Raw genomic sequence first — 22,451 nt, 5'->3', positions numbered from 1 at the left:
ATATTCATTGCAGTGGTGTAGTGATCTTTTACATTTTAATAATAGTAAGCTTCCTCTTACCAAAGAGCTCTTATCTGAGCTCAAGAGACAGTGTGATTTATGCTGATAGAGGTGTATACAGAATGCTGTGAAACGTATATAATGAAGAATATCTAAACAGATTGGGAGGTCAGACAATACTGACATGATTTTTATTAGGAATAAGCTACATAAATTTGAGGTTACTTGTCAGCACAAGAAAGGGAAAAAATGCAATCATTAGGAATGAGTATGCAACAGGCCAATATTACACATTCTCTGTGAGCACACTGGCTTCAAATTCTGATACATTTGACTACGTGCAAAAAACGTTTATTACCTTCTATTATTAAAAAAAAAAACACTTTGCTGTGCTTTGTTTTGCTTTCACCTGCTTATTAAAACTAATTTTATTTGAAAAAAATTTCAAATTTACTAAAAAAACTGCAAAAATGCTGCAAAGAACAGCCACATGCCCTTCATTCACCGTTCACTGTTGCCAGTTGTGCACTCAGTGATCACAACTGAATCCAGTGCAGCATGGTCTCTTGTACCCAGTGGTCATGTCACTCTTATCTCCTTCCTTGAGGGCAGTTCCTCAGTCTTCCCTTGACTTTCACAACCTTGACATTTTTGAAGATATGTAAGGCATTCATTTTGTAGAATGTCCCTCAATGCAGAACTGTCTAGTGTTCCTTCAAGATTATACATAAGTTATGCATTTGGGGCAGGAGTGCACAGGCATGATGTCTTGTCCTTGTATCCTATCAATTAGCATATGATATTGATGTGTCCCATTATGGGTGGTGTTAACTTTAGTGCTTGATTAAGATGTCCACTGCCAGGTTTCTCTGCTAGAAAGGTACATTTCTTTTGTTCTTTGTAATCAGTATGTATTTTTGCAGAAAGATATTATGAAACTAAATGAATATTCTTTTCCTCATCCCACTTCTCTCACTAATTTTAGAAACTATTGATATTTCTTGCCTGTAGCATTACTTTAGTCTTTATTGATGATGATTTGCTAATTTTATCCATACAATGCATTTATTAGTAGATATTCCACTGTAAAGAAGATATTTATCTTCTTCCACTTTATTTATTCATTTGTTTATATCAGTGCGAACTAATGGATTCCAATCTTATTCAGTGTTTTAGAATCATTTTTATAATTGTCCACAATTGACCAGTGAAAGTTCTTTTAGCTAGACCCTTAATCATTTTGACATGTCTAAATCATTCTTTAAGTACTTCATTACTGTCTGAGACAACATGATATTCTAGGACTTTTTCTGCTGCAGCTCAGAGATTAGCCATTTCTTCAAGGAGCCCTGGTTCCTTTCAATGGAAAATAGTGTGTAGAAACCAAGATCTGAGTCCTAGGTGTAATTCTTGTTATTGGGGTTTTGCTACTCACAGGCTCTTTCAGTGGACAGAAAGAACTAGGGAATACAAATATTCACACACATGCATGTACATACACAGCTTCACATCTATCTCTATGTCTATATTTTTGCCTAAATATTAAACCATGACTTCATACTAATAGATTCAAATATTGTGATACTTCCATTTTTTCAGAAAGGTTTTAGATTCACTGCAAAATTGAAGGGAAGGGACAGAAATCTCTCATATCTCCCACTCCCACACATACATAGCCTCTCTCATTATCAGCATCCCCACCAGAGTGGAACATTAGTTACAAAGTTGATAACTGAGTCACCGAGATCATGCCTTTGGTGTTTTGTCTAAAAAAGTCATCATCATACCCAAGGTCATCTAGGTTTTCTCCTGTGTTATTTTTTAGGGGTGTATACACTGCATTTTACATTTAAGTCTGTGATCCATTTTCAGTTAATTTTTGTAATAGAGTAAAATCTGGTGTAGATTGATCTTTTGGCATGTGGATGTCCAGTTGATCCAGCCCCATTTATTGAAAAGTAATCTTTTCTTCATTGTATTGCCTTTCCTTCTTTGTCAAAAGTCAGTTGACTATATCTAAGGAGGGGGATCTATTTCTGGAGCATCTATTCTGTTTTATTGATCTGTTTGTCTATTATTTTACTAATATTGCACTGTCTTGATCACTGTAGCTTTATAGTAAACCTTGAAGTCAAGAAATGCCAGGCCTCCATCTTTGTTATTCTCCTTCAATATTATATTGGCTTTTCTAGGTCTTTTGCCTCCCCATATAAACTTTAGAATAAGTTTGTCAATATCCATAAAATAAGTTGCTAAGATTTTGATTGAGATTCCATTGAATTTATAGATCAACCAATGTCCTGACAATATCGAATCTACTTGTCCATGAACATAAAATATTTCTGTTTATTTAGTTCTCCTTTGATTTCATTCATCAGAGTTTGTAGTTTTCCTCATATAGATCTAGTACATATTTCATTAGGCTTATATCGAAGTATTTTATTTCATTTAAATGATTTTGTGTTTAATTTCAAATTCCACTTGTTCATTCATATAAAGGAAAGAGATTGACATTTGTTTCTTAACCTTGTATCCTGCTACCTTGCTATAATAACTTCTTAGTTCCAGAAGTTTTCTTGTTGATTTTTTTGGATTTTCTATATACACAAAGCTTTGAGTTTTTTATTACTGAGTATGATGTTCACTGTACATTTTCTGTACATATTCTTTATTAAGTTGAGGAAGGCCCCACTATCCCGAATTCACTGAGAGTTTTTATCATGAATGGATGTTGGATATTGGCAAATGCTTTTTCTGCCTCTATTGACACAATCATGTTGTTTTTCTTCTTTAGCCTGTTGATGTGATGGATTACACTGATTGATTTTTGAATGTTGAATCAGCTCTGCATACCTTTCACTTGATTGTGGTGTGTAATTCACTTTATACTTTGTTGGATTTGATTTGCTCATATTTTGTTGAAGATTTTTGCATCTATGTTCATGACAAATGTTGATCTGTAATACTTTACTTGTAATTCTTTATCTAGTTTGGTAATAAGGAAATGCTGGACTCATAAAATGAATTAGGAAGTATTCCTTCTGCTTCTATCCTGTGAAAGAAATTATAGAAAACTAATATAATTTCTTCCTTAAACGGTTGGTAGAATTCATGCCTGAATCCATCTGAGCCTGATGATTTCTGCTTTGGAAGGTTATTAATTATTGATTAAATTTCTTTAATATGGGCCAATTCACATAGTACATTTCTTCTTGTATGAGTTTTGGTAAATTATGTCTTTCAAGGAATTGGCCCATTTCATCTAGGTTATAAAATTTGTGGGCATAGTGTTGTTCATGGTATTTCATTATTATCCTTTTCATGTCTGTAGGATCTATAGAATAGATTCATTTTTAATCTATTATCAGCTGTGACTGCGCAATGACTTTTGAACTGGAATGGGAGAGAGGGAAGAAAAAGAAAGAAAGAAGAGAATTAAAAAGCTTTGTGTTGCTATTTTTTTTAAGACTTTATCATCATCTCCAAATATTCATTGATGTCATTTCTCCAGTCCCCTCATTTTATACCTGAAATAATCGAGGTGGAGGAAAATGATACTACTTGACTAAGCAGCACACTTAGATAAACGTTAATCTTTAAATTTTATCCACAATATGAAGGTGGTCTGATGCCTTACCTACCAAGCATTATTTTACATTTAGTTACTAAAAAGGAAGTAAAATGACCGTGACTTAACCAGTTAGATTTCACATTTATTGAGGGATTGCTATTAACTGGGTACTAGTTCATGATTTGCATCCTTCAATCTTTTCAACAAAAACATGCAGCAGTAATTAAAAAACACTTTAGTAATGAGAAGACCAGTATTCAAGAAGACTAAATTCATTGCTTAAGGACTAATACAATCATCAAGTATGGCTCAAATTTTGCTGAACTGATTTTAAATCTGCTGAGCTTGACAGTACCTTAGTATATAAGGTATTGATAATAACAGAAGGAAGGCTAGAGTGAACCATGCCAAATGGCAATCAAATTAAAATAATCATTGATTTTTAAAATTAGTTTGTGGAAGTGACTGGTGTTTAAAATTTTTACCATCTTATTTTTGAAATGGTGAATCCACTCAAAAATTGGTTTATTCAATATCTATATGCTGGAAATTACACTTTCAATGGAAGATATGGTGGTTAAATCATACCATCAAAGACTTAATTAACAATCTGTATTTGGAAAAACATACAGTTCGTACAGTTTTAATACAGTATATATTAAACATAACATTAGGAAATGCTTTTTGTGAAATACATACAAGAAACTATAGAAGTACAAATTAAAAAGCCAGCAAGTACCTTAAAAAAAAAAGAAAGAAAAGAAAAAAGAAAGAGAGAGAGAGGGATGTAAAAGATAAAAGGAATTTTCCTTTTTGAAATAAGAGAGACAGTTTGTTCAGGGAAGCTGGGCCATATCTGTCCTTTTCCCTGCTATATCCCCCATCACCTACTAGGGTTGCCTGGTTCACTGTAGACATTCAGTAAGTATTCGTTGAATAAACAAATAAATGAAAGAATAGATTTTGGGTGAATACTAAATAACATCATGTAGCTGAAACTTAGGGCATGGAATGGGGAGTGGCAAGAGGCAAATCTGGAAATATTGAGGCATGCCCTCAATTTATCTATATAAAAATATATAAAATATCATTTTATATAATCAGGACATAGTTCTGTGAACTTGAGCACAGAATCCAAAGGAAATATAATGTGAAACACACAAATAATTTTGAAGTTTCTAGTAGTCATATTAAAAATTATTAATATATTCATACTGTATATTAAATACCATTTATATGTCATTAGGGTCAAAATTATTATTTCATATCATCAATATTAAAATTATTAATGAAATGTACATTCTTTTTCATACTGCCATTGAAATCTGGTGTGTATTTTACATTTACAGTCAATTTCAACTTAGATTACCTACATTTTAAATGCTCAATAGTCACATATGCCTAGTGATTACTGTATTAAACATAGTCGAAGTCTAGGGGTCTTGCAACTAAAAGTGTGGTCCTTAGGCTAGCAACACTTGAGAAGTGGGTAGAAATATAGAATCTACGGCTATTCTCCAGATCAACTCAGTCAAAATCTGTATTTTCCCCAGAACTTCAGGCAGTCATGTGCACATGACAGTTAAGAAAGCACTGGTCTAGATAAGCAGCTTTATTTAATGTTAGGTATGTGCCTCCCAAGCAGTACAGAAGATACACACTGTTGGAATTTGGAAAGATTAGAACTATTATTTATATTTGTCTTAAAACTACAAAGTAAATAAAGCTTATATGTAATATTACATTAACATTGGTGCTTTTATTTCATCCAAATGTCAGATTGTCTCATGTTATTAATACCTGGTAACCTGAGGTAAGAGTTTAAAGTTCCACAAAGGGGAGCAAACATATAGCACCTGTCATCAATGCCTGGTACGTGGATTGGATTTATGGATTTTATTATTTATTATGTTTCCTAGAAATAATTAAACCAACAGAATAGAGACTATAAAATATTTTTGCAAATTTGTTTTTGTGAATATAAGAAAACAAAATGAAACAAAAAGTGACAGAGCTAACCCTTTTAATTCTTATAGAAAGTCTTCCTCGGTCTCAATTATAAGTAAAAAAAAAAAAAGATGTTATAATCAGACTTTACTAAGCAGTAAGGTGAAACCCCTAAAATCAAAATATCTACTTGAAATATAGATTAATATTCCATATATTTAATGGTGAATTTAGCCCCCAGTGTACATTGTACTTTGAGATATTACCTAATAATAGTATAAAGCCAGTATAATTAGTAAGACATTTGAAATATTTTTAATTTAATCTTCTTTGTTAGACGTTTCCTCCATTCAGCTTTGCCTCAGGGAGTGCCAATTTACAACAGTTGTCTCAATATAATTATTAATAGCACCCCCTTTTGTTCTCAAAAGAGACCCTGTTTGGAAAATAAATCATTTGGTCACCCTGTTTATCACATGAACTTAAAATTTCTCTTTTGGGTGTGTTATAACATATGTAATGTATGAGTACAGTACATGTACACAGTTTTAAGATGAATGGCCATATATTCTGATAAAAAAAAAATTCCATGTTGTTGGAGATCACACAGTGAAGACCTAACTTGTGAAAAACTGGAATGTTTCCCAGGTTCACTTTTAGCTCCGTGCTTAATTATTCCCGACAGCCCCTTTCAGGCCGGGTATATGTGTTCCCTCTCATACTGATGCAAAGTGACAGTGTAAGCAGAACTGTGTGTTTTTTCTCTCCTCTCTCTTCTCTCTCTGCTCCCTAATTGTGGGAAGAGGAGGAAATAATTGTTAGAAACTTCAGAGACCCTTCCTGCATAGCACATTGTTTACTGACCAAAGGAAAGGCAGAATCAACAGGAGGAAGCCACTTAATCAAGCTGAGTAAGAGTGGCTTGGAGAGCCTTAGAGGTGAAGCAGCAAACTGCAAAGTGGATCATCCACTTAGGTTCACCTGGGATAAGTTAAATGTACTCTGGAAGTGGAAATACTTACGTTTAAGCAGGAAAATTAAAAGGTAAAATTGAAGTGGCTAAAAATGGGCCCTACTCTAAACTGATAGGTGCATATGTAATCTTGGAAACCCTTTTTGAGGTCTAAGAGTCTATGTGAAGGAAATAAGACTTCTATAGTTGTTCTTTGCCATTTCACGTAAATGTACTATTATTTTATTATTTATTTAAAACAAAGAGAATTAAGATTAATAAACTTTGGAGAATGTGTGATGAAATGTGAGTGAGCCACAGAATGAGACAGGTAAGGCATTTGGGGAGGGGTCAACTGAACCAGCAACTGAATGCCCCTGTGGAAATCAAAGAAACCAAAGGTTTTCTTTCAAACATGACTCTTCATAGAGGAGAAGAAATGTGAAACAGGACAAAGCCTACCAAACATGGCAGACATTTGGCAAGGAATGCCGTCAAAAACTTGAATTGCCGGTGTATGTATTCTACTTAAAGAATGTCCATTCATACACAATTGCTCCCTCAGTATCCTGAGCACTGCCTACAACAGATTCTGGTATTTTTCACATAGTGATGGTTTAGATGGGGGCAACTTTTCCCAAAAGGTGGTCTTTAGAACACTGACTTCCCCAATATGCCATGGGGGAAAGATACCATTCTCAAGTAAATGTAGGACAACTTTCACACTTTATTGCTGTCCTAAAATTCACATTGCACATTCACATACTTAATGGTCTTAGAATTTCTTACAGTAGCCAGATTAGTTGTTTTACTTTCTTTATTTCACCATTACCTAAGCATTTTAAATTTCAGAATCTTTACTGTGAGTAACATCTATTAATATTCCAGGAAACTAATCTCCCACAGAAAACATTTTGGAAATTGCCAGAATGGAGGACTATTGCTGGTATACTAGTATTTCTAGGATGCTGTTGGCCTTAATATGAATACCTAAGTTTAAAGAAAAGCAAAGATAGTATTAAGAAGCATTTTTTGAAATTTTACTTGAATTTAGATTTCTCTTGCTCACTTATTTGAGCCTTTCTCTGTGTCTGAAATAGCAGTGTTATTTCCACTCCTACATTAATACATTGTCAAAAGACCTGGTTAACAAAGAACCTGACAAATAATATTGCGATAGTCTCAAATATGAAGTATGTGATGCTAGGATGGACATATAGATCTATCTGTCTATCTATCTATCTATCTATCTATCTATCTACTATCTATGAATTTTAACCATACTGCATATTTCTGAAATGAGATAGAAGTACAATGTTGAAAATCATCACTGTTGCCATTTGGATGATATAATATACTGTTGGAAAATAACTGCCTTTACATTTCAGCTCATGATTATTATTTATTTCTTAAGGTGAAAAAAAAAGCTGGGCTAGAAAAATAGAAAATTCCCTAAAGAGTTTCTTGTTGGTACCTAGGGACTAAGTAGTATAAGTTTTCCAGATGCTCAGAGATAATGGTGTAATCTGACCTGCCTGTACTATGGTTAACTTGGTAGAAGTGTGGGAAAATGTCTTTCAGCACTGGACTTTGTAATCGAGTCTCATATACAATCGATATGAGTGATACAACTTGAAGAATAAAATAAAGCCAATAAATAGTATTGGTGAAGGAAATGATATTTTAAAATGTCCCAAGATGTTATTACCAATACAATTTTATTCTGTTGCCTACTTCCTCAAACCAAGTTCTTTTAGCCAAAGTCACTTAACATATTTGAATTGAATAATAAATATATTTACTCTATTACTGTTATCTCTCAGCTGAATTTAGTATTAATTGCTGATAATAATAGATACAAATGGCCCATTATATAATTATATGATTACAAATTATTGGGTTAAAAAAACTGTAAAGTGACAAGCATCTAAAAGTATTTAGTCTTTAGTTAATCGCAAAAGAAAAAGATTTCATATTCCATAAAATCAACAACAGGTATATGTGAAATTATCTTGAATATGTCTGGCTTTCTTTTCATAAGTTCTAAATTTTCTTTGGTTTTTGGTTTTTTATTTGATCAATTGTAATGACCCAGTAGACATAAACGAGGTTATGACTTTACCAAGTCAATTGAATGTTTTGTTTTAGTTATTATATTCATAAATTCCATCAGTTATCCAAGCTGCAACGACCAAAGTCCCAGACACTCCAGGTTTATATTTCAACAGGACAGAGATGGTACCTTCTTTAAAGAAGGTTATAAATTAGTGAGAAAGATAATGACAAGCAAACACACTAAGTAATTGCATTTAGTAACTGAAAGGAGTCCTGATGTATAACATTATTTCCTGACATCAAAGACCTTTGGGTTGCATTATGAGAAGCATTTTATTATAATCATAATATTTGCATCTTTGGTTGTATGTGTTCCTAAATTTCTGAGGATGATTTTTCTGTCTGGATTTCAGTGAGATATAACCTTGAAGAGTGTTGTCAGGTTTGAGCCTACTTCACCAGGCCCTCCTGTATCTTCCATGATCAAGGTTAAAGGTGAGGGCCATGGCTGTAAGGTAAAGGATAGTCAGTGGCTTGTGGAAGTTTATGATTGTGTTGATAGTATCTGCCCAAGTACCAGAATTACCTGGATATTAGGCAAAATGAGTTTCTAGTAATACTCAAAAACCAGACAGAACTTCTTTATAAGTCTGATGATCTGATTTTTTCCTTTATTCACATTGAAGTTTCTATTCAAGTTTTAGTGCATGTGATTATCCAGAATATAATTCTGACTAGGGTTGAAACTGCTGGTCCAGTTCTGTTTTGTGGGTCCATATCTTAGTAGCTTCAAATGGATATGTATCTGTGTCTTTGAAATTAGTGCACCTCAGAGGAGGTAACTAAAAAATAAACAGAGAAAGAGAGAAGAAATCAGAATGAGATTAGGAGGAAAGATGATATTGTCTACCATATATAGTCCCTATGTATGTCTTATGAAAGATAATGATTCTTCAGTTTGTCCTATTATAGCAAATAGCTTCAGAAATATGAATGAGTAGAAGTAGAAAAATTGGGTCCTGGTCATATGACAAATGCCAACCGAATCACCAGGTGAACCAGCTACCCCAGGGATTAAGAGACGTAATCTACTTGAAAGTTCCATTTTATAGAAGTTGCTCTGTGGCTAGAACTCATGAAACACAATTTCTGTCTATAAATTGTGCTTCATTTTAATTATATTTTTTTAAAAAAACTTTAATTAATAGATTATTTTAAAATTTAATATTTGCAGCTGTCTCTTACTCCTTTTTCCCCTAAAACACACACACACACATACACACACACACACACACACACACGCACACACACCCCACAATCCTAGTGTATCCTGGAGATTTGCCAATCAGGAGAACAAAATGAATCAATAAAAGATGGATGTATATAAGAACAGAAAAAAAGAAAGATTATAGCTCAAGCCAATGAGTAGCAAACTAGATCCTAAAGAACAAAGCCCTTCAAACTTGCTGGGAGGAACCAGGGAAGTGGAATTTAGCTCTCAGATTTGTCGTCTTCCCTTGGTTCACTCTTCCCCTGCATTCACTCTCACGGGCAGGTCAAACAAAGGTCTGGTATGTGGTATATGCTGCAGAAGTCTGTAAGGCACACAGCTGTTTGTACTTGGTACACAGGTGTTTCAGTCTTTATGTTCCATCATGCCAAAAGCAAATTTTTAATGGAAAATAATTCACAAAAATTTCTGTACCTGGTTCATAGAATTAAGCCCACCCAGGTGGAAGAGTAAAACAAGACTCAGTGCCACCTCAGCTCTCATGACCAGCCAGACAAGCAGGTAAATCATTTGAGAAGATTTCCAAGCTTAATCCTTTGAAAACTGATCTTACCTCAGGGGGATACCAAATCATGTTCTCCATCTAAATATTCCCACCTCAAGCTATACTTGCTCAACAAGTTTTGTAGGAGAGAAAAATGGTTTTTGCCTTGAAACAATGTGAATTCATCCTAAAGAAAATGCTTTATCCTTATTTTCAGCAGTTAAATAATGCTTCTTTTAAAAATTAATTTTTATTATAAAATAATTACTATAATCTGTTTATATATTCTGTGCAAGTTGATAGACAACAGGATGCATATTTCTAAACACACTGAAGTCAATATTTAGCCAAAAGTTATTTCTGCTGCAGAGTCAAATCACTAAGAAATATCAAGCAACTAACTTTTTTTTAAAGGAAGTAAAATGCTACATGGATAGTTGCCTTGTGCAGACTTAATAAAAATAAAAATAATAATAATAATGTAATGTTTATCTCATTAACTGTATTTTAGGCTAACATAGAACATGTTACAGAGGCAAGATGTTTGATCTGAGAGATAGGTGACCCCGATTTTAATCTGTGCTCTGCCATCAATTAGCTGGTTTTTTTTTTAAATGTAATTCCCTGAACCTCTCTTGATTTAAATTCAATTATCCTTAAAATTGGAGAGTTTGACTATATTATCTCCTAGGTCCCTGGAAGCTCTAAAATCGCTATGATGCTAAAAGGCCAACCTCACATAATTCCCATCTCCATCAGTTCATATGCTTGTATCTGGCCCAGTTTTGATCAGGGTTTTTGTGAACTAATGACATGGATATTGTGTCCAAGGATAAACTACTTCAAAGCTATGTTTCATTTCTTAGGTTTTCTTAACATATATTTTTATTTTATTTTTTAAAATATATTTTTAAAGTTACATATCAAATAATTATCATTTTAATTCCAACAGTTACACCAAATTAGATACACCAAGAACAGAGTGTTCTAGTTCTGTAGGATGATAAATACTGCTAAATGATCTGGTGTGTATGTATGTATGTGTGTATATATATAATTTTTTTTTGCCATTTGACAATTTCAGGCTATTTATTGATCCAGGATGCCAGAAGGAAGGAGAATTTCCAAAGAGAGAGAGAGAGAGAGAGAGAATGAGAAGGAAAGGAAGGGGACAGATGGGGAGGGGAGGGGAGAGAAAGAAAAGGAGGGAAGGGGAGGGGAGGAGGGGAGAGGAGAGGAAGAAAGGAAGGAAGGAAAAAGCAGTGAGACTAAGTAAATCCTTCTACTAGGTGTACAGTAAGATTCATTTTGTTCACAGGGGGAGTCACTCTGAGGTTGCTCAATGATCAGCCATATGTGTGAGTAGCAAATTAGAACCATTCGTTTTCCTTGAGGTGGCATTGCAATTCTCAAGAGTGGTGTGGATACTCTGATGGGTCATGATTAGTTGGAGGTGAATTTCAAGTAATTTGATATTTGTTAAAGGAGCAAACTTTGCAAATGATTTTCTTTAAAGTAAATCAGAACACATTTAGGTTAAGCCTATAATAATAACCCTTTTGCTTCTATTCTGACATTCTGTCTTGAGAGGAAAGGAAAAGTAGAGTAATAGAGGGCTGTAAATTGTTCACAACTCTGATAGTAAGTGCCTGTCTAGCTGAGAAAGTCAAGGAAACCCTTTGGATGAAAATTACATAAACTGAACTCAACTTAGCCTAAGAAAAGAGGTAAAATACTGGGAAGAAGATGGGGAGAGGTTTGCCTCAGACTTGACTGAAGAAGGCCCTCAAATATTCCACTGAGCCTTCCAATCTCATTTGGATCTAAAACTGTCTGGACTTCATTCCCTTACTGCAGGGAGACCGTTCCACTTCAAACTGGAGGTGGAGGGCAAATGTCACAATATGCACGCATGCACACGCACACTCTCACACACACACGTTATATATCTCTATGTGTTATGTATACATATGCTGAGTATTTTCTTTACATATATTATGTATAATACATATTACATTAATTATATATATTGTGTTTATATTTATAAATATTATATATTTTAACATTATATAATTATTTTATAATTATAAAAATATATTTTTGAATATATATACATACATAGGGATGCATATGAATATATATGTATGTTGAATATATTCATACATATGTGTATGTATTTATGTATGTGTGTGTGTGTGTGTGTGTGTGTGTGTGTGTGTGTGTGTGTGTATCTATCTATCTCCTGGGGAAGTACTCTGTTTCCCTCAGGTAGTTTGGTAGTTTGGTACTTCCACCTTATAGACAAACTGCCATGGCCATAGGGATCTGGTTCTGTATCCAGAGGACCAAATTGCAATGACATGCAGCTTCCCCAGAATAAACAGGATGTTAATATAGAAGGAGTGTCTAAAAGCGGTGGTTCTCTGGTGAACTGAATGCATAGAAGTTTTTAATATCTAATTAATTCAATTATTCCCTTCAATAACATTTAGAGAACAGAAACAAAGCAATGGAGTTACCTAGACACCATTTCCATTTTTAAAGCTGCCCTAATGTAATTCAAATACAGTTTGCATATTTATTGCTATTAAAGAATTAGACAGATTATAAAGGAAAAATAGAAATTAATAAACCAATCAGGTTAACTGTGAGAAATATAAACAAGCACTTAATATGATTTAAAAATGGAAAAAGGTTTCCCTGCCCTAAAATTACAACTTGGCATTTCATAACTCTAACTAAAAAACAATGCTGATATAATTTTGCTAATTGGTCCTTGTGAGTTTGTTTGAATGTGTGTGTATGTGTGTGTGTTAAGGAATATTCAGCAACCTTATTAAATATTTTAGACATTTTAAATGACCACCGAATCACTTCTATTTTAGCTTTGACTTCCACAGTTTTGTACAGACATAGTCGTAATGCTAAAGATCATTTAGTTAATGGTAACATTATAATGTCTTTATTTTTATTAGGAATTACAGATAGAAGTATATGTATTTTCAAGCATAGGTCTACGTATGTAGAAATACTTAGAAGAAAAATTCCATTTTTAAAGACCCAGGAACTATTGCTAAAAAATAATAGACATTTCGTTGTCTTAAGTACAGGATTTAGTTTATTACCATTTTCTGACAAATTTACTCAGTGTTAGGCAAAATACTAGGTTCTGGGAACTTAAAAAACCTATATAGTGATCCCTACCATTAAGAAGTTGATAATTACACATTTGCGTGTGCACGTGCACATACATAGGGAAGTTGAATGCAGATAAGAGAGTTTGAAAACATATTTTAAAATAATATACTTAATAATGTATTTTAAAAGCTGCCATCATACCTTTTGCTAAAATTAGTGAAATTCATTTTACAGGCATTTTTACCCAATATATTAAAAATTAAGGAATATGAAATGACTTTCATAAATTTGACTATATCTCACTTATATTCTGTGTCATTTCTACATGTGTGATAAACAATCTGTAATTGTGATTTGATGGACACATCAATGATTAGGTAATGCTTATATTTAAGGTTGTAAATATTCTCAGTAAGCTCTTGTATATAATATTCACATCGTTTCTGAAACATTCTAGCAAGTCCTCTGGTGACAAAACCTCAGCTAATTCATCATCCCTATTTTCTCACTCACCAGCTAAAGCAATTTCCTTCCATTTGGGTGCCAGTTGGCACTTCAAGTTTCTTTTCAATTATGTTTTTAATTTTTTTGAGTTGTATTTGGCCTCCCATTTCAGTCCAGTTTTAGGTAGTACCTCCTTCTCATTGGATACTCATAAGTCATTCTTGTGGGTTTTTTTTTTTTTTCATTTCTTTCTTCTTAACTCAAAAATGTAAATTCCCCAAATTTGCCAAAGAATAATGATTTCATATTCCATAGTAACAGGATCACACTAATGCTGTTTAATTTTGAAGTCACTTTCTCATATCCATTCTCACTCACGCTCTGTAATGCTAAAATGGCCTCTTGTTTTCCCCGCTACTGCAGTAATACCATAAAGTTTCTAAAAACACCACTTTGACCTATTCAAATGGTTAGTGGACCCTCATTTATTACTAAATTATATTCTAATCCCTAGTCTAAAATTCAAGAAAAAGCATTCATGCTGAGATTCTAACAATTTTCTAGCGATGTTTTTATTATTTATTATATATAGCTTCTAGACCACTTATATCTCCTGTGCCTTAAAACATATCATGAGCTTCATCCAAGCAAGATTGCTTGCTCACAAGGAAGCAAAGTGGTCAGAGTTTGGGGCAGAGAGGAAACTGGGGAGGTGGAGGGCTGAGACCTGTCACTGGGTTAGTGTACTAGGCTAAGCTGAGTAGTGCAGACAGGTATGTGAAGGGGGGTTTTCAGATAGTTGGGCAGGTATGGTGACACGGTAGAACATAAATACTTATTTCTGGTTCATTCAAAATATTTGTTAACAAAGTTGTGTAGCCCTCCGAATACCCAAGGCAGAGAACAGAACATAGTTACAATTCTGAGATTTGGTTCAGAGGTCTTTCTCATATTCACAGAAAAAGAAGCATAAGCTAGAGCAAAAGCGATAGCTCAGAGAATATAATATGTACATGAGCTTTGGAATCAAATAAATATGATTAGATGTGATCATAAACTTAGCTTTGTTGTTTACTAGACCTCATCTCTGGAGTCGTTATTGAATTTTTTAAGCCCTAGTTAAAATTTTAAAAATTTCAGGGGCACCTGGCTGGCTCATGTGACTCTTGCTCTCAGGTTGTGAGTTCAAGCCCCATGTTGGGTGTGGAGCCTACTTTAAAAAAAAAATAAACAAATAAATAAAAATAAAGCTTTGAAAACAAAACTCCAGTAGAAATCTTGGGGGTTCTCTGGGCTTGGAAATGGTTTCAGGCATCTGCAAAACCTTAGGTGGCTAAGAAAGTAGACCAGGAGTCTGATGATTAGGGTAGGAAATCAAAATAGAGGCCACATAGTTCAGAAAATTGGGAGAGTTGTTTGCACAACTTTAACTCATAAGAATCTGGAAGCAAATTAGCCAACATTAACATAGGATGACCGGGACAACTTCCCAGAGACAATGACTCGGTATCTAAATTTCCACTGAAGAGCGAAACAGTGATCAGAAGACTGAGTGTGCCCTGGCTCAAGTCAGCCTCAAACAGCCTCAAGAAGAGCTCCCAAACCCTCTCCCCTCCAAATTAAAAACTGGGTTTTATTTTTTAGGCATGAATGTGGCTCATTCTCATAATGAATTAGTGCTCTAGGGTACTAGAGGCCTGTATGGTTATGACGAGCATCTCCGATCTGTGTACATGAATGCATTTTATCTGAACCACATGGATCCACGGTTGGGTCAGAAGTCTAATGAAAATACGTTATCTTAATATATCTGGTATCCCCGAATTTATTGCTGTTAACAGGAGCCAGAAAAAAACCACAGGAGTAATTTTTTGTATAGAATTTTGGCTCCTCTACTGCCATCCTTAGCCAGAAGCACAATGCCTAAGTAGTCAGGAAAGTTCAAGAGAACAGGGGAAAGAGTTATCTACATTGTTGTAGGCCCCCCAAGTAGTTTGCTTCAGGTCACTATTTATTTTTCTCAAATATTTACATTCTCTTGTAACACATTCTGGAATCGTGACGTTGAATTGTCTAAAGTATTCCATCTATGTGAAGAACTGAGAAGATATTTGTAAACTTGTATCGGCAGGAAGATGGACTAATGAAGATGTAAAATATTCATTATCTGTTTGAAACAAAAAATACAGATTGAATTAATGCAAGAAAAAGAATAACATGATGTCATAAATAGTAATGGAGGATCAATCATCCATGTCTCTCTCTGGTGGAAATAGTGATAATGCTGATTCATAATTTGTTTACAACTTTCGTTTAAAGGGAAATTACTTTATGCTGTGTTTTACATCTAATAATTCCAGGTGTGCCAGTATAGATTTTTATTTTTATTACTCAAATGTCAGTCCTAACACTATAAAGAAAAAGTGCACTAATTGTTGGTACAGTTTATATTGGGAAGCATTATTTCCTTTCAGGACCAAGAATCATGATTATGATTATCATATGTATCTAAAATATGCTCTCTTTTTAATAAACACTGGAAGGATGTAGGATAAATTTCTGGGTTTCAAACACGGTAAAATTTGATGCAGGAAATAATGAGTTTGAACATCATTTCTAGAGATAACTATTAAAGTCAGTGTGTATGTGTGTGTGTTTCTTTGTGTGTGGAGAGAGCAAGCAGTAACTGCAGACAATTATGTGGCATTGACAATGTGCCAGATATGTTATAAATGCTTTATTTATATAAACTAATTTAATCCTGACAAAAAAACTATGTGTTAGATACTTTTGTTGAATGAATTTCATAGACACAGAGGGACATGTAGTATAAAATATTCCAATAAGGAAAGTGAAATGTAATACAAAATCAAGCTAAGAAAAAGATACCACATGTCCTGTTGCCAACATTAAAATTATAGGCCTTACAAGATTGGGTTTTTTTTTCATTCTGAGGCAAGAACTCCTAACCTTGTGTTCTGCACTACCTACAATATTACCAAGTAATATTGAGACTTCCAGACCTTGAATTTGCCTGCCTGCACATACCTGGTTGTGGTCCACAAGGTTACATACGAGTACAGATTCCATCACATATGCATAAAATGAAATGTCTTTTAGAATTTGGAGATATCTTAAAGAAATTGAGTCAGTGGGAAAATATATTGTCCAAGGGCCAATAAAGAGGAAAGTTACTATAAGTAAATGTAAAAGTTCCATTTGCTAAGTTCTACTTACTTTACGCCAAATTTTAAAAGACCTATCAGTGCATAATTTATACCCAATGTTATAGCTTCTTCAAGACAACTCCTTCAACTTCCTCCGCAAATAAACCATATTTTCTTCTTTCCACAATTCATCCATGAAATGTCTATTCTGTCTGTAAGCTTGACTCTGCATAAGCCATAGTAGACTTTCTACAAGCTCTTAATCTATAATTTGTGAAATACTCATCTGGCCTGTAAGGCTGATGAGCGTGAATAGGAAAAAAAATTATTTAGATGTTTACCATACATTGGACCAGTCTACCCAGAACTGGTGAGTTAAAAATTGGTTTAAGTGTAAGTCTTTCTATTGTTTATATATATAAAAAAGTTGTTTTATCACCCATATCTATAGGTAAATTTATAGATATAGCTATAGTTATGGATATGGATGTAGATTTCCTTAGCTCTTACTCTCATGAAAAGTAATTTAGTGCAGAAAAGCTACCATCTTTTTAAAGGTTGCATATGTTTCATTGAATGTATACAGTAGTATGATTATATATTGAAAATAGAGCAATCATGAAAAGAGTAATTATATAAAAGGTATACTTGATATGGTTTCTCAATTGACATAAATCAGTAATGTGATTAAGTAGCATTAAATTTAGTAGCTTTAAAATTACTGCAGTGTAAGTGTGCAAAGTCCTCCAGGGCAGGGTCAAATGTATATTACCTGGCTTTTATAGATGCTCTTGCTTTGAAGGATACTGCATATCTGTTAAAAGAAGAACTCTTCTCTTAAAAGAAGATAACAATGATCACTTTAATGAATGATTGTGAGGATTATAAATGATATTAGTAGTATATTGCCGTATCCATTGGGGTGTCTGGTACAGATTACATTTTAAACGTATGTTTAAATATTATTATTATTATTATTATTATTATTATTATTATTATTATTATGGAAAGAATTATATCCTTGTTCTCCCATGAAGCTTGTAAAGGTATGTTAGACTTAAAAATTTCAGTCATTCTCATATCATTTTATTCATTTATTCATTCCTTCCCTTAACATGTATTTATTGACTACCAACTACGTATTAGTCACCATTTTAATTGTTATAGAGCAACGAAGTATAGAAAGTATTGAAACACTTTAGGCAGATGATCATATGAGTATCAAGAACTCTTGTTATGTGTGTTGGCATCCTTAGTGAGCCTTGATCTAGACTGCCCCTCACACCAGAAACAGCAGGGTGTTTTGCCCTCCCTTTACTGTTTGTTATACTTCCAAGGACTCCACTTCCTTTTGATTGGACTAATCTCCCACTTCTTCACTGATGGCTGCTTTTCATGTCTTCTCCTAACTAAATATCCTCCTTTATGGCATCTCCATCTCCTCCTGAGTAACGTTTGACCTTAACGAGGAAAGATACCAGTTCTTTCCCAGCACCAAATATTCCTATTTTCATTTCTAAAATAAGTACCTAGGATTTATTGCAGAAAAGTTAAATAATAATTGTTTAATTTTATGCTCTTCTTTTTTTCTCAGTAGCATATCTAGCTCACACTTTCCCCAAACCCCTCATCAAATCCTTTCCCACCCCTCCCCCAACACACACACGTGAGATATATATATATATATATATATATATTTATCTTACGTACTTTTCTTTGAGAGGTCAGTCATGCACAGCTTTAGGGAACCAATTCCTGTTTTCAGAATGAGAGGGTAGAATAGAAAATTTAGAAACTTTTCTCATGTCCTTGGTGGTAATTAATCCTAAAGGAGATATGCAAATCAAGGACATAAAAAACAAGCTCTTTAAAAATTATACAAGTGACGCAGAATCAATAGAAAAATATTATTCTCTATACCCTATCATCTGTATTATAAACTGAGTGAAGAAGTTGTTCTTCATCATCATTGATTAGTTATGAATACAATGTGGTTTTGAATGTTCCAAGGCTTTATTTTAATGTTCTTGGGAAAACAAATTCATACGAACATAAGTAAAATACAGATATCTCAATACTGAAGTTGTTCAAACATACTGGTCTCTAAAACTTCAGATCATCCTAAGATATCCTATTTCTTTGCCAGAACTTTAGTTTCTTGGTCACAGAAACCGGTTTTGTGCAACAAGGGAAATAGAACAGATGGCAAAGCCGCAACTCAGAAAAGAAAAAAAATAAATAATCATCCCTTCTGGTTTGGATAATCCCTAGAGTTTTGCTTTTAGAATAAGACTAGTTTCCTATAGCAATACCTTAAAAAGAAGAATGAGGTTTTGTGGTTGGAATTTATGACTAGAAGTGAGGAATACTAGGTTATAATTTTGGTTGCACCATTTATTCATTGTCTCTGAGAGTGGTGAAGTAACACTGATTAATAAATAAATATTGACAGACTGTTTCTAGGACTCTGTGAAAAGCACACTAGGCAAATATTCATTGTCACCAGAAATATTTAAAATATGATTATGCAAATATCAGATGTCAAAATAAATGAAACATAGGAAAGATTTATTTTCACCAGTCTGAAAATATGTAAAATCATGCAGAAACCAAGAATGATTGTCTCAGGTTTTTTTTTTTTTTTCTTTCACAAGGTTGAGAGAATAATATTGAAAAGGGTAGCATTATCTCCTCAAAATACAGTATATAAATCTTTCTTTGGATTAGTATGTCACATTTTCTCTTTCCCTTGAACTTTTACATGATGGGAAAGAATTCCTCAAAAGTTCAGCAGAAACATCACTTTACCAAACATCCATTTATGAAATACCCATTGTGCAGAGGAAGTGAGGTGAATTTAATAAAATAGTCACAACTAACCAATGGCAGCATCTGACCTTTGGAAATAGAAGCTTTTGGAAATCAGAACATTGGTTTGGGTACCTGGAGTTCTCATCCAGCCACTGACCCCCAAGAAGGGGCAGTCTAGTAAATGAAGTGCTGGATGTGAATCTAGATGGTGAAAGAGGTGGAACCAGTCATGCTCTGACCCTGTGTAAGCAAGTGCTGTCAGAAGAAAGATAGAGAAGGAGGCTTTGAATGCAAAGACTTGACCTCAGAGCTTAAAGCGAGACATGGTTCTCTCTCGTGTCAGATAAATCATGAATATTTGCAATTGCTTTTGAGTTATCACAGGAAAGGTGCAAACATGAGACGTGAAATGCAATTCTATTTAATATGTCCAAAATAGGACAAGCAACCTTTATCCTCTTTTATCTGATTTTTATTCACATGTTTTTCTTTCATTGGTTTTATTATTTGGGTCATGACATTCATTCCATCTAAACCATTTTCTTCACATTTGTGAATATAAACACACCAACTGTTGCTACATGTAAGCACTAGCAAAAATTAGCATCTTTATAAAATTTTGTTCTGGGTCTTATTGCTTTTCAGTTTCATTTATGGAGAGCCAAAGCACACACACAGTTGATGAATCAGATTAGGGAAAATCACAGCAGGCATTTAGTTTCCCTGTGAGGATTACTGTTAGAGAGTAGGTACACATTCTTGTCCCAAAACAAATGATGTGAGTATTATGCCAGTGCCTATATGTTTATGCACCTTAATACTGTAAATGTTACCTGATTACACTATATGAAATTCTAATTATATACCAAGGACAATTAAAAGTAATAGAGGTCTAAGTTTCAGAATCCATTATGTCCCCAGATGCCTAATGTCCTGGGGGAAAGATGTAAGTTTTCAAACAGGTAGCATGGTAAACTAGCTTTACAGTAGATTTGAACTGCAGATGGGTTACTTGTTACGAGTTCAAAGAACCCCAGTAGAGACTAAAATTTAAAAAAAAAAAATTAAAGTGCCCAGCCTGTTTTTGATAAGCGTTTGACATTTATTACTTCCTTTGGCTTTTTCTTTTCCCTTAAAAAAAATGTTGTGTGATTTAGAAGGACCAAACCTCTGGCTACGATAGAATCAGAAATTAAGTTAGTCAGAAAATGATAGTCCCTTGTCACCACCATTTGATTCATGGAAAATCGTGGAGACACTGTCTTTCCCCAAATGATTTTTGACAGTTTTCTAAATCTCCCTTTCAGCTATCTTAGCCATCTAGGTCTGGAATACCTAGGGCATGGGAAAACTAAGGGGGGAAAAAAGAAAAGCAAAAATATAATATATTACCTTTTTAGATTTTGGTTTTTCCAGCATCCATTTCTGCTTCACCAGCGAAGAGAAGAGTTATCAAATAGTCGAACTGGAAGAGGTACTTTCTGGCCCAGCACAACTGAGTTTCTATCTAGGGAAAAAAGTCATTATAGGCTTCAGAATACTTTTTTATTTATGTCTCATAAACAAGGTTAAAAATAACACCAAAAAAGGATGTTAACCATATGCCATCTTGCAGTTTGTGACTAAAGGGGATAAAGTTACCAAAGTTCCCTCAAGCCCTCTGAACTTGAGAGCTAGTGTGCCTTTTCTGTTCCTTTGTACAACATGATAAAGAGTAACCCCTTCATTGCTGTTCTAGAGTATGTGGTAGGCTCCATTTGTTCAGCAAACACGGTATAGCACATCATTTTTATTACTGCAGTTACCCAGAATACTTCAAACACATGCTTATATTCACTAGGCTTTTGTTTTCCTTATTTGCCCCTTAAAAAAATCTTGTAGATAAAATCATAACTGAAAAATCATAGGCTAAAGAATGTTCAGAGGATCCATAGGTATCCAAGCAGTGGTCAATTGTAAAGACCTTTAGCAAGGTTTTAAGAATACATTTCATCATTCAAAAATAAACAAGTTAAAGATAAATCGTGACTTTCAGGTAACAATATATTTTTAGTATTACAGGACATATACTATAGCTGCATTTACTACCTTAATTTCACAAATTCACGTACCATTTATAGAGATATAAATATGGCAGAACAACATTCTTCAAGCTACCTGAACATGTCATTTCTTGTAAAAAAGAAAGAGAGTCACATTCATAGATTTTCTCTACATTGTGCATGTATTTAAGCAAGTAAAAGGACTGCAAACGCACAAAACCAATTGTACAGAGACTTGAGTTGGGATGCGGTGTTACCCGCATCACGTGATCATCATCACCCCTGTCACCCACACTGTGTTCTCAAAGCTCCAAATGCTAATTGCATGTTGTATTTTATTCTTGTGCTTTGGGAAAGGATTTTAAATCTCCAGATACTCAATGAAGCTGAATAAAAAGTGACAGAAGCAGGACTGTTTCATCTGCCATCACAGTAAAAAGGACCTTACAGTTTTAAAAGTCTTGCCTATTTTATCCATTGGCAATTGTTTAAATCTCAGAAAACATGTTGCAGAATGTTTCTCTTTTTATTTTTGGAAGTGACTTTGGT

The 22,451-nt window shown here is 33.9% G+C and overlaps 1 protein-coding gene and 1 long non-coding RNA gene across 3 annotated transcripts in view; one reads left to right on the top strand and one right to left on the bottom strand.

The window, feature by feature from the left end:
- SEMA3A (semaphorin 3A) overlaps positions 1-22,451 on the top strand; it is a 455,650-nt gene that overhangs the window by 172,554 nt on the left and 260,645 nt on the right. The window lies entirely within an intron of this gene.
- On the bottom strand, positions 15,416-21,366 carry LOC117803465. The gene is made up of 3 exons (XR_004627368.1): positions 21,253-21,366; positions 18,760-18,804; positions 15,416-16,049 (listed from the first exon to the last, which is right to left on the bottom strand). It is a non-coding gene; the product is annotated as an uncharacterized LOC117803465 (long non-coding RNA).

This window comes from Ailuropoda melanoleuca, chromosome 1 (assembly GCF_002007445.2).
Source record: "Ailuropoda melanoleuca isolate Jingjing chromosome 1, ASM200744v2, whole genome shotgun sequence".
Lineage (NCBI taxonomy): Eukaryota > Metazoa > Chordata > Mammalia > Carnivora > Ursidae > Ailuropoda > Ailuropoda melanoleuca.
This window is presented reverse-complemented; position numbering and strand designations above follow the sequence as displayed.